This window comes from Centropristis striata, chromosome 3 (genome assembly GCF_030273125.1).
Source record: "Centropristis striata isolate RG_2023a ecotype Rhode Island chromosome 3, C.striata_1.0, whole genome shotgun sequence".
NCBI classification, from domain to species: domain Eukaryota; kingdom Metazoa; phylum Chordata; class Actinopteri; order Perciformes; family Serranidae; genus Centropristis; species Centropristis striata.
Genome location: NC_081519.1, coordinates 27,418,975 through 27,432,902, shown reverse-complemented (window position 1 = coordinate 27,432,902; position 13,928 = coordinate 27,418,975).

The window sequence follows — 13,928 nt, the reverse complement described above, 5'->3', positions numbered from 1 at the left end:
ATAAATTAATACATAGTATTTTTCATATGAAATTATGTAAAAACAAAGAGAAAAGAAAAGATAAGTCTAAAACTAAAAAGTGGTCTTCCTCGTCTCGCATGGTCTCAGCAGCAGTCGCAGGTTCGCATGGTCTCAGTGGCAGTCGCCGGTTCGCATGGTCTCAGCGGCAGAGTTAGTGGTTCACAGGGTCTCAGCGACAAAGTTACTGGTTCACATGGTCTCAGCGGCAGAATTACTGGTTCACATGGTCTCAGCGACAGAGTCACCAGTTCACATGGTCTCTCAGCGACAGAGTCGCCGGTTCGCATGGTCTCGGTGGCAGTCGCCGGTTCGCATGGTCTCGGTAGCAGTCGCAGGTTCGCATGATCTCAGTGGCAATCGCCGCTTTGCATGGTCTCAGTGGCAGTCGGCGGTTCGCATGGTCTCAACGGCAGAGTTACTGGTTCGCATGGTCTCAGAGGCAGAGTTAGTGGTTCACAGGGTCTCAGTGACAAAGTTACTGGTTCACATGGTCTCTCAGCGACAGAGTCGCCGGTTCGCATGGTCTCGGTGGCAGTCGCCGGTTCGCATGGTCTCAGTAGCAGTCGCAGGTTCGCATGGTCTCAGTAGCAGTCGCCGGTTTGCATGGCCTCAGTGGCAGTCGCCGGTTCGCATGGTCTCAACGGCAGAGTTACTGGTTCGCATGGTCTCAGAGGCAGAGTTACTGGTTCGCATGGTCTCAGAGGCAGAGTTACTGGTTTGCATGGTCTCAGCGACGGAGTTACTGGTTTGCATGGTCTCAGCGACGGAGTTACTGGTTCACATGGTCTCAGCGACGGAGTCACTGGTTCACATGGTCTCTCAGCGACAGAGTCGCCGGTTCGCATGGTCTCGGTGGCAGTCGCCATTTCGCATGGTCTCAGTAGCAGTCGCAGGTTCGCATGGTCTCAGTGGCAGTCGCCGGTTTGCATGGTCTCAGTGGCAGTCGGCGGTTCGCATGGTCTCGGTGGCAGTCGTTGGTTCACATGGTCTCGGTGGCAGTCGCTGGTTCGCATGGTCTCAGTGGCAGTCGCAGGTTCGCATGGTCTCAGTGGCAGTCGGCGGTTCGCATGGTCTCAGCGGCAGAGTTACTGGTTCGCATGGTCTCAGAGGCAGAGTCACTGGTTCACATGGTCTCAGCGACAAAGTCACTGGTTCACATGGTCTCAGCGGCAGAGTTACTGGTTCACATGGTCTCAGCGACAGAGTCACCAGTTCACATGGTCTCTCAGCAACAGAGTCGCCGGGTCGCATGGTCTCTCAGCGACAGAGTCGCTGGGTCGCATGGTCTCGGTGACAGTCGCCGGTTCGCATGGTCTCAGTGGCAGTCGCAGGTTCGCATGGTCTCAGTGGCAGTCGCCGGTTTGCATGGTCTCAGTGACAGTCACCAGTTTGCATGGTCTCAGTGGCAGTCGGCGGTTCGCATGGTCTCAGTGGCAGTCGGCGGTTCGCATGGTCTCAGCGGCAGAGTTACTGGTCGCATGGTCTCAGAGGCAGAGTTACTGGTTTGCATGGTCTCAGCGACGGAGTTACTAGTTTGCATGGTCTCAGCGACGGAGTTACTGGTTCACATGGTCTCAGCGACGGAGTCACTGGTTCACATGGTCTCTCAGCGACAGAGTCGCCGGTTCGCATGGTCTCGGTGGCAGTCGCCATTTCGCATGGTCTCAGTAGCAGTCGCAGGTTCGCATGGTCTCAGTGGCAGTCGCCGATTTGCATGGTCTCAGTGGCAGTCGGCGGTTCGCATGGTCTCGGTGGCAGTCGTTGGTTCGCATGGTCTCGGTGGCAGTCGCTGGTTCGCATGGTCTCAGTGGCAGTCGGCGGTTCGCATGGTCTCAGCGGCAGAGTTACTGGTTCGCATGGTCTCAGAGGCAGAGTCACTGGTTCACATGGTCTCAGCGACAAAGTCACTGGTTCACATGGTCTCAGCGGCAGAGTTACTGGTTCACATGGTCTCTCAGCAACAGAGTCGCCGGGTCGCATGGTCTCTCAGCGACAGAGTCGCTGGGTCGCATGGTCTCGGTGACAGTCGCCGGTTCGCATGGTCTCAGTGGCAGTCGCAGGTTCGCATGGTCTCAGTGGCAGTCGCCGGTTTGCATGGTCTCAGTGACAGTCACCAGTTTGCATGGTCTCAGTGGCAGTCGGCGGTTCGCATGGTCTCAGTGGCAGTCGGCGGTTCGCATGGTCTCAGCGGCAGAGTTACTGGTCGCATGGTCTCAGAGGCAGAGTTACTGGTTTGCATGGTCTCAGCGACGGAGTTACTAGTTTGCATGGTCTCAGCGACGGAGTTACTGGTTCACATGGTCTCAGCGACGGAGTCACTGGTTCACATGGTCTCTCAGCGACAGAGTCGCCGGTTCGCATGGTCTCGGTGGCAGTCGCCATTTCGCATGGTCTCAGTAGCAGTCGCAGGTTCGCATGGTCTCAGTGGCAGTCGCCGATTTGCATGGTCTCAGTGGCAGTCGGCGGTTCGCATGGTCTCGGTGGCAGTCGTTGGTTCGCATGGTCTCGGTGGCAGTCGCTGGTTCGCATGGTCTCAGTGGCAGTCGGCGGTTCGCATGGTCTCAGCGGCAGAGTTACTGGTTCGCATGGTCTCAGAGGCAGAGTCACTGGTTCACATGGTCTCAGCGACAAAGTCACTGGTTCACATGGTCTCAGCGGCAGAGTTACTGGTTCACATGGTCTCAGCGACAGAGTCACCAGTTCACATGGTCTCTCAGCGACAGAGTCGCCGGGTCGCATGGTCTCTCAGCGACAGAGTCGCTGGGTCGCATGGTCTCGGTGACAGTCGCCGGTTCGCATGGTCTCAGTGGCAGTCGCAGGTTCGCATGGTCTCAGTGGCAGTCGCCGGTTTGCATGGTCTCAGTGACAGTCACCAGTTTGCATGGTCTCAGTGGCAGTCGGCGGTTCGCATGGTCTCAGTGGCAGTCGGCGGATCGCATGGTCTCAGCGGCAGAGTTACTGGTCGCATGGTCTCAGAGGCAGAGTTAGTGGTTCACAGGGTCTCGGCGACAAAGTTACTGGTTCACATGGTCTCAGCGGCAGAGTTACTGGTTCACATGGTCTCAGCGACAGAGTCACCGGTTCACATGGTCTCTCAGCGACAGAGTCGCCGGTTCGCATGGTCTCCGTGGCAGTCGCCGGTTCGCATGGTCTCGGTGGCAGTCGCCGGTTCGCATGGTCTCGGTGGCAGTCGCCGGTTCGCATGGTCTCGGTGGCAGTCGCCGGTTCGCATGGTCTCGGTGGCAGTCGCCGGTTCGCATGGTCTCAGTGGCAGAGTTACTGGTTCACAGGGTCTCAGCGACAACGTTACTGGTTCACATGGTTTCAGCGGCAGAGTCGCCGGTTCGCATGGTCTCGGTGGCAGTCGGCGGTTCGCATGGTCTCAGCGACAGAGTCACCGGTTCACATGGTCTCTCAGCGACAGAGTCGCCGGTTCGCATGGTCTCAGAGGCAGAGTTACTGGTTCACAGGGTCTCAGCGATAACGTTACTGGTTCACATGGTCTCAGCGGCAGAGTTACTGGTTCACATGGTCTCAGCGACAGAGTCACCGGTTCACATGGTTTCTCAGCGACCGAGTCGCCGGTTCGCATGGTCTCGGTGGCAGTCGCCGGTTCGTATGGTCTCAGTGGCAGTCGGCGGTTTGCATGGTCTCAGTGGCAGTCGGCGGTTTGCATGGTCTCAGTGGCAGTCGGCGGTTCGCATGGTCTCAGTGGCAGAGTTACTGGTTCGCATTGTCTCAGAGGCAGAGTTAGTGGTTCACAGGGTCTCGGCGACAAAGTTACTGGTTCACATGGTCTCAGCGGCAGAGTCACCGGTTCACATGGTCTCTCAGCGACAGAGTCACCGGTTCGCATGGTCTCGGTGACAGTCACCGATTCGCATGGTCTCAGTAGCAGTCGCATGTTCGCATGGTCTCAGTGGCAGTCGCCGGTTTGCATGGTCTCAGTGACAGTCACCGGTTTGCATGGTCTCGGTGGCAGTCGGCGGTTCGCATGGTCTCAGCGGCTGAGTTACTGGTCGCATGTTCTCATTGGCAGAGTTAGTGGTTCACAGGGTCTCGGCGACAAAGTTACTGGTTCACATGGTCTCAGCAGCAGAGTTACTGGTTCACATGGTCTCAGCGACAGAGTCACCGGTTCACATGGTCTCTCAGGGACAGAGTCGCCGGTTCGCATGGTCTCGGTGGCAGTCGCCTTTTCGCATGGTCTCAGTAGCAGTCCCAGGTTTGCATGGTCTCAGTGGCTGTCACCGGTTTTCATGGTCTCAGTGGCAGTCGCCGGTTTGCATGGTCTCAGCGGCAGAGTTACTGGTTCGCATGGTCTCAGAGGCAGAGTTACTGGTTCACAGGGTCTCAGCGACAACGTTACTGGTTCACAGGGTCTCAGCGACAACGTTACTGGTTCACATGGTCTCAGCAGCAGAGTTACTGGTTCACATGGTCTCAGCGACAGAGTCACCGGTTCACATGGTCTCTCAGCGACAGAGTCACCGGTTCGCATGGTCTCGGTGGCAGTCGCCGGTTCACATGGTCTCAGTGGCAGTCACCGGTTCGCATGGTCTCAGTGGCAGTCACCGGTTCGCATGGTCTCAGTAGCAGTCGCAGGTTCCCATGGTCTCAGTGGCAGTCGGCGGTTCGCATGGTCTCAGTTGCAGTCGCAGGTTCGCATGGTCTCAGTGGCAGTCGGCGGTTTGCTTGGTCTCAGTGGCAGTTGGCGGTTCGCATGGTCTCAGCGGCAGAGTTACTGGTTCGCATTGTCTCAGAGGCAGAGTTAGTGGTTCACAGGGTCTCAGCAACAAAGTTACTGGTTCACATGGTCTCAGCGGCAGAGTCGCCGGTTCGCATGGTCTCGGTGGCAGTCACTGGTTCGCATGGTCTCAGTAGCAGTCGCAGGTTCGCATGGTCTCAGTGGCAGTCGCAGGTTCGCATGGTCTCAGCGGCAGAATTACTGGTTCGCATGGTCTCAGAGGCAGAGTTAGTGGTTCACAGGGTCTCAGCGACAAAATTACTGGTTCACCGGGTCTCAGCGACAAAGTTACTGGTTCACATGGTCTCAGCGGCAGAGTTACTGGTTCACATGGTCTCTCAGCGACAGAGTTGCCGGTTCGCATGGTCTCGGTGACAGTCACCGGTTCGCATGGTCTCAGTAGCAGTCGCAGGTTCGCATGGTCTCAGTGGCAGTCGCCGGTTTGCATGGTCTCAGTGACAGTCACCGGTTTGCATGGTCTCAGTTGCAGTCGGCGGTTCGCATGGTCTCAGCGGCAGAGTTACTGGTCGCATGGTCTATGTGGTTCACAGGGTCTCGGCGACAAAGTTACTGGTTCACATGGTCTCAGCGGCAGAGTTACTGGTTCACATGGTCTCAGTGACAGAGTCACCGGTTCACATGGTCTCTCAGCGACAGAGTCGCCGGTTCGCATGGTCTCGGTGGCAGTCGCCGGTTCGCATGGTCTCAGTAGCAGTCGCAGGTTCACATGGTCTCAGTGGCAGTCGCCGGTTTGCATGGTCTCAGCGGCAGAGTTACTGGTTCACATGGTCTCAGCGACAGAGTCACCGGTTCACATGGTCTCTCAGCGACAGAGTCGCAGGTTCGCATGGTCTTGGTGGCGGTCACCGGTTCGCATGGTCTCAGTAGCAGAGTTAGTGGTTCACAGGGTCTCTGCGATAAAGTTACTGGTTCACATGGTCTCAGCGGCAGAGTTACTGGTTCACATGGTCTCAGCGACAGAGTCACCGGTTCACATGGTCTCTCAGCGACAGAATCGCCGGTTCGCATGGTCTTGGTGGCAGTCGCAGGTTCGCATGGTCTCAGTAGCAGTCGCAGGTTCACATGGTCTCAGTGGCAGTCACCGGTTTGCATGGTCTCAGCGGCAGAGTTACTGGTTCACATGGTCTCAGCGACAGAGTCACCGGTTCACATGGTCTCTCAGCGACAGAGTCGCAGGTTCGCATGGTCTCGGTGGCGGTCACCGGTTCGCATGGTCTCAGTAGCAGAGTTAGTGGTTCACAGGGTCTCTGCGATAAAGTTACTGTTTCACATGGTCTCAGCGGCAGAGTTACTGGTTCACATGGTCTCAGCGACAGAGTCACCGGTTCACATGGTCTCTCAGCGACAGAATCTCCGGTTCGTATGGTCTCGGTGGCAGTCGCCGGTTCGCATGGTCTCAGTAGCAGTCGTAGGTTTGCATGGTCTCAGTGGCTGTCACCGGTTTGCATGGTCTCAGTGGCAGTCACCGGTTTGCATGGTCTCAGCGGCAGAGTTACTGGTTCGCATGGTCTCAGAGGCAGAGTTACTGGTTCACAGGGTCTCAGCGACAACGTTACTGGTTCACATGGTCTCAGCGGCAGAGTTACTGGTTCATATGGTCTCAGCGACAGAGTCACCGGTTCGCATGGTCTCGGTGGCAGTCGCTGGTTCGCATGGTCTCAGTAGCAGTCGCAGGTTCGCATGGTCTCAGCGGCAGAGTTACTGGTTCGCATGGTCTCAGAGGCAGAGTCACTGGTTCACATGGTCTCAGCAACAAAGTTACTGGTTCACATGGTCTCAGCGGCAGAGTCGCCGGTTCGCATGGTCTCGGTGGCAGTCACTGGGTCGCATGGTCTCAGTAGCAGTCGCAGGTTCGCATGGTCTCAGTGGCAGTCGGCGGTTCGCATGGTCTCAGCGGCAGAATTACTGGTTCGCATGGTCTCAGAGGCAGAGTTAGTGGTTCACAGGGTCTCAGCGACAAAATTACTGGTTCACCGGGTCTCAGCGACAAAGTTACTGGTTCACATGGTCTCAGCGGCAGAGTTACTGGTTCACATGGTCTCTCAGCGACAGAGTTGCCGGTTCGCATGGTCTCGGTGACAGTCACCGGTTCGCATGGTCTCAGTAGCAGTCGCAGGTTCGCATGGTCTCATTGGCAGTCGCCGGTTTGCATGGTCTCAGTGACAGTCACCGGTTTGCATGGTCTCAGTTGCAGCCGGCGGTTCGCATGGTCTCAGCGGCAGAGTTACTGGTCGCATGGTCTATGTGGTTCACAGGGTCTCGGCGACAAAGTTACTGGTTCACATGGTCTCAGCGGCAGAGTTACTGGTTCACATGGTCTCAGTGACAGAGTCACCGGTTCACATGGTCTCTCAGCGACAGAGTCGCCGGTTCGCATGGTCTCGGTGGCAGTCGCCGGTTCGCATGGTCTCAGTAGCAGTCGCAGGTTCACATGGTCTCAGTGGCAGTCGCCGGTTTGCATGGTCTCAGCGGCAGAGTTACTGGTTCACATGGTCTCAGCGACAGAGTCACCGGTTCACATGGTCTCTCAGCGACAGAATCGCAGGTTCGCATGGTCTCGGTGGCAGTCGCAGGTTCGCATGGTCTCAGTAGCAGTCGCAGGTTCACATGGTCTCAGTGGCAGTCACCGGTTTGCATGGTCTCAGCGGCAGAGTTACTGGTTCACATGGTCTCAGCGACAGAGTCACCGGTTCACATGGTCTCTCAGCGACAGAGTCGCAGGTTCGCATGGTCTCGGTGGCGGTCACCGGTTCGCATGGTCTCAGTAGCAGAGTTAGTGGTTCACAGGGTCTCTGCGATAAAGTTACTGCTTCACATGGTCTCAGCGGCAGAGTTACTGGTTCACATGGTCTCAGCGACAGAGTCACCGGTTCACATGGGCTCTCAGCGACAGAATCTCCGGTTCGTATGGTCTCGGTGGCAGTCGCCGGTTCGCATGGTCTCAGTAGCAGTCGTAGGTTTGCATGGTCTCAGTGGCTGTCACCGGTTTGCATGGTCTCAGTGGCAGTCACCGGTTTGCATGGTCTCAGCGGCAGAGTTACTGGTTCGCATGGTCTCAGAGGCAGAGTTACTGGTTCACAGGGTCTCAGCGACAACGTTACTGGTTCACATGGTCTCAGCGGCAGAGTTACTGGTTCATATGGTCTCAGCGACAGAGTCGCCGGTTCGCATGGTGTCAGTAGCAGTCGCAGGTTCGCATGGTCTCAGTGGCAGTCGCCGGTTTGCATGGTCTCAGTGACAGTCACCGGTTTGCATGGTCTCGGTGGCAGTCGGCGGTTCGCATGGTCTCAGCGGCAGAGTTACTGGTCGCATGTTCTCATTGGCAGAGTTAGTGGTTCACAGGGTCTCGGCGACAGAGTCACCGGTTCACATGGTCTCTCAGGGACAGAGTCGCCGGTTCGCATGGTCTCGGTGGCAGTCGCCGGTTCGCATGGTCTCAGTAGCAGTCGCAGGTTTGCATGGTCTCAGTGGCTGTCACCGGTTTTCATGGTCTCAGTGGCAGTCGCCGGTTTGCATGGTCTCAGCGGCAGAGTTACTGGTTCGCATGGTCTCAGAGGCAGAGTTACTGGTTCACAGGGTCTCAGCGACAACGTTACTGGTTCACATGGTCTCAGCGGCAGAGTTACTGGTTCACATGGTCTCAGCGACAGAGTCACCGGTTCACATGGTCTCTCAGCGACAGAGTCACCGGTTCGCATGGTCTCGGTGGCAGTCGCCGGTTCACATGGTCTCAGTGGCAGTCGCCGGTTCGCATGGTCTCAGTGGCAGTCGGCGGTTCGCATGGTCTCAGTAGCAGTCGCAGGTTCGCATGGTCTCAGTGGCAGTCGGCGGTTCGCATGGTCTCAGTTGCAGTCGCAGGTTCGCATGGTCTCAGTGGCAGTCGGCGGTTTGCTTGGTCTCAGTGGCAGTTGGCGGTTCGCATGGTCTCAGCGGCAGAGTTACTGGTTCGCATTGTCTCAGAGGCAGAGTTAGTGGTTCACAGGGTCTCAGCAACAAAGTTACTGGTTCACATGGTCTCAGCGGCAAAGTCACCGGTTCACATGGTCTCTCAGCGACAGAGTCCCCGGTTCGCATGGTCTCGGTGGCAGTCGCTGGTTCGCATGGTCTCAGTAGCAGTCGCAGGTTCGCATGGTCTCAGTGGCAGTCGGCGGTTCGCATGGTCTCAGCGGCAGAATTACTGGTTCGCATGGTCTCAGAGGCAGAGTTAGTGGTTCACAGGGTCTCAGCGACAAAATTACTGGGGGGTCACAGACAACATGCATGTTAAATTTGGGGTCGCGACTCAAAATGGTTGAGAACTACTGGTCCAGGGTATGGTAAATTACACAGCTATCTTTTTTTGCTGAGTATTTAAAGAAGAAAGTCAATGAATGCCAGATTCCTATTGGCTTAACAAGGGAGAGTTGACTGGGGTGTGGATTTTGAACATTAAAATACAGACTCAAATAAAGCAGACAATTTTTATGGCAGATTGCCACACAACATGGGCTACTGCAAGCAAAGGTGGCCCAAATCTGTTTTGTTTTTTTTGCTTATATGTATCTGTTTTTGTTTTGTTTTGTACAGTATGTAGTACAGATCAGATGGAATCAAATTTTTTTTTAAATCAGAACCGGGTCTCTTTGTGATCCTAAATCGGATATAGATCTGATATTTTCCAATGCGACCTCAGGCTGAACAGTCATGTCGCATTTCACAATGGTCACAATTCAGGACTGTAAGTTCACACGCAGTCTGATATGAACCACATTTATAAAACAATGTGAACACGGCTGTGAACGGCTGGCAGCTCAATCTTAAACAGTACAAGTTAACACTGGCGTGAGACAACAGAAAGTCTAAAGGCCGGTGTTGTGTCCTTACTGGTTTCCACACTAACTGGTTGCCGTAGGCAATGATCTGTGCATTTTCTGTTACGCATGAGCTGTCCGTGGTACTGAAACCACTTGCTGTTAATGTGAGAATTCTGTCTGATGCAGGCCTATGTTATGCTGTGCGTTGACACCTTATCTACCGTTTAATACTGTAAGAAATAAAGCACGAAAATCATAAAAATCAAAGTGCAATCAGCACTTGTAGGAAGGTGGGTGGCACTGCATTTCTGTGTCATGTGCTATAGTTGAGCCGCAAATAAAATGACCACCCATGTCCGACTGGTCCCTCCTCCGCCCTACATCATCATAAACAACACAACGCAGAGTTCCAGGGTGTGGAGAGGCTCATCCCACATGGGCTGGGTTACAAATACAATTATACATTTATTTCCTTTCTTACATCCATGTTTATATTTTTTTGTAACAAAATATGTTTTTATCATACTTGGCTGGGTGGGCCAGTGAGTAAAATGGGCGGGCCCTTTGCTGGCTACGTGTCTGGACTACAGATCTCCAGAAAATGATCTCGTTATCTCGAGAAAACAAATGAAATTAACTCGTTATCATGAGAAAAAAAATATATGAATGTATGGCCGTTCACCTAATAAGGTAAGATATTTATCTACCCACCCTAGAAGAAGCAGCAAAAATTATGTAAGATAACCTGTTATTGTCTAGGGCAGGGATTCCCAAAGTGTGGTGCATGCACCCCTGGGGGGTGCGCGAGCTGCTTCTAGGGGGTGTGCGAGATGAAAAATGTAATGGCGGTCTGATAATAACACAATTACATTTTTTCCCCCCACACAATAAAGAAGCGTAAATTAACATTTCTTTTGTAAAATGTAAAATCAAAAACTGTAATATTAATTAATAAATAAATGCAGGCTATTCAAAATGCACTTAATCTTCAAATGAAGCGTAGAAGAAGTTATCTTCGTCCATTTTTCCAACCTGTGTTATGATTGATGATTATGATGATGTTCAGCTCCATGCTCATTTAAACTTGCTGCAATTTTTGTTCAACGCGGCTCAAAATATTATAACATTTTCCCCAATTTATGTGCTTTCTGCCTCTGATCCTGAGCCTGTCATCATGCTCTTTGCTCTTAATATTGAAACTGTGTTCAGGTTAATTCAAATGCGAGACCGCATTGTTGTGATGGTGATTATTTTATTATATGTGTTCTCATTTAAGCATGATTAAACATGCCGCCTTTAATACGGCTATAAAAAAGCTTATTGCATTTTGTTTTTTTTTGAAGGTGTGGGGGATTGGGGGTGCGTCAACATGGTCGGGACATAGAAGGGGGTGTGCGGCTAAAAAGCGTTTTTTTGGGAACCGCTGAGTTAGAGTAAACTGTTTTCAGTTAAGATGTCTGTGTTGGGGGGGGGGGGGGCTTTGGTAGCTAAGCAACCAGGTGGCCAGGTGGAGTCGACCAATCAGAGCAGAGCAATCAACTGAAATCAACTGACGGTGGAGACAGTTCCGCCACACTGAGCAGCCAGAGGTCGACAAAGTGGAAATTCTGGCCTCGAACAGAAAGCATTTTTGGCAAAACCATAATACCTATCATTGATCCAACTTCACTTTGAGCGTCCTGAGTTCTTCCTCAACGTCTGTTTTTTTTAAGAAAAATAAAAATGGCTTTGTCAGAGCGATCTAAAAAAACTGTTAGATCTCCCTTTTTCAGAAATCTTCCTGAGTTTTTAATATGGGAGCGAATGAGGCAGTTTGTGCGTGTTGTTGGCGCATCTGTGCGTCCTATGCCCAGACTATAACTCTGACAGCTTTACCAGAGGATTGTGAGTGAGAGGACAAATTTTCCTATGTTTCTATGTATAAATTATTTCTGTAGAGTGAAATCTGCGGCCTGGAGCGCAGTTTTCAAATAAATTTTTTTGCAATTCGTTCTCTCCCTCTCCACTCTGCTTGATGACATCACCACTCTAGACTCTCCATAGGGTTACATTGGGGGGATGTTTTGACGTGTTTTTGCCCAATGATTTGAAAACCGTTTGTCGAAACCCTTAGAAAAGTCATAGCACATTTGTCATGGGCGAGCCGGTCGATTTGATACCTTTTTTGTGTATGTGTGGCAAAAACTCTGGGGGGAGTAGTCGACCGAAAAATGACACGGAAGAAACGGAAGAATAAAAATAGACCCGGTGAATAGTAGTTAGTGTGCTTTTGCAAGCAAGCACACAAAATAATTTGCTTAATGATTATAACTAGAGTTCCAAATTTAGTAGTTTTATGAGACTAATTCAGTTAAATTGTCTCTCTTTTCTGTTTTATAGAGTCGTGCCCATCCAGAGGTGACTTTGAGTAAATCAAGTCAATTCCTTTGTCTTTTGTAGTTTTTTCAAGAAGTTTTATTTTAGTTTTACAAGACTGAAGTTTCCATTTTGTGGATGCACTTGAATTTGGGATGAGCAATGTATTTATGCCCTCATTCTGTAAATATGTATTGTATGTTTATGCAAGGTCACTTTGTAGATATATATTTTTCATCCTATTCATATCTGGTCTTTGAATTTGCAGAACTTTGCCTTTACATTGAACTTTAATACATAATAGAAATTAATTAATCAATTCATTAAATCTGTAAAAGTGTAGAAAGGCTTACAACATTATGACTGATGAAGTCGATTTCTATTTCCATACTTTTTTTTTTTACTTCAAATCTATCTATAAGAGCAAGAAGCGTGTGTGTGTGTGTGTGTGTGTGTGTGTGTGTGTGGGGCATATCTCGCTCACCGTTAGTCAGACTGACCTCAGATTTCGTATGTGGCTTGGGCATGGCATGAAGGTGTGCATCCTTGATTTTGAAGATTTTTGAATTCTTTTTTCAAAATATTATTTACGTAGGATGTGTTGCAGCATTGCACTGTTTCTGATCGGACGCCTTTTAGGGGAGCTCCGCCCCATTGTGTGATAGGCCTACACCTGGTCAGTAACACAATTCACTCTGGATTTCCACCCTGACTCATCTCATCTGTAAGTCTATTTAGCCTACCTATCTTTAGGAGTTTTAAAGTGTGCTACAAGGTTCGATTTTCCAATAATATTCGAATAGTTTCCAGCGAATATCAATCTTCAGTGTGTATGTGCTGGATGGTGTCCTTCATAGTTTTTCTAGTCAGCTGTTTTGTTTTTCCTCCTGTTGGAGTGATTTTGTATTCATTTTTATTTTCCCCCTTTAGTCCTTTTCCAGGTTTATCGTAGTGTTTTGTAGAATCCTTTATTTTCTCTATCAGGTTTGGTCCCTCCCTTTTGGAGCGCCTTTTGTTTGTTGTAGTTTTTATTTGTTAGTTTCCTCCTTGTTAGATTAGATTGTATATCCTGTATCTCAGCTTAGGATTTATTAGTTTAATTTATTAGAGTAGTGATAGTGTTACAGTGCTTTTCCTCCTTTGGAGCGACTTTTCTTTATTATCATTTTAGCTCAGCTTCAGGGAGTTTTGTAGCCACTTTGGTTTCACTCTGTGAGGATTAATCCGCCTGCCTTTTTGAATAAAGAGAAGTACACCTGCTCTGCAGAGTCTTGTCTTGAGCCCGGCCTGACAGTAATGAAGTCATTACATTATAATCACATGTATGCTCAGGAACATCCTGAGGATCAAAAAATATCATTATACTGATTTATAGCACAAAAACCAATATGAAATGACAAAAGTTAATTTAGCCTTATTAGCAATTATGTGAAATAAACAAATTCAATATGGATGAAATTAAAGGAAATTTGCAGAGAAGTGTCACATATCAAATGTGTATCTGGAAATAACAAGACAACATGAGCTGCAAAAGTCAGTGACAACTACCTTATACTGAGTTACATGATTCTACAGATAACGTATTGTTTAGAATTACCATAAATATGCCGTCATTCCAAAACTTCCTGCAGCCATCTCAGATCTACTTGGAGTTTTTTAATGCTGTTAGCTGAATTTTTATAGCATTTGTAAGTCAAATAGACTTTGATAAAGAGCTGTTATTCAAGCGCTTGGGGGGGAAAATATTTTTGTGTTTATCTTACATTTGCATCTAAAATTTCTCTTTTAGCAGAAAAAACAGAAGCCTTAGTATAAGGTACAACCCAGCATGACCTCACATGAAAGTGTATATGATCAGTAATGGAGGCTCACTAAATGGCTGCTTTCTGTGGTCATATAATAATAGAAAAATGTCACTTTGAAATAAAATACACAAAAAAGCACAAATATTATCACACAAAGGATTTCAGAAAATTACATCAAAACCCATA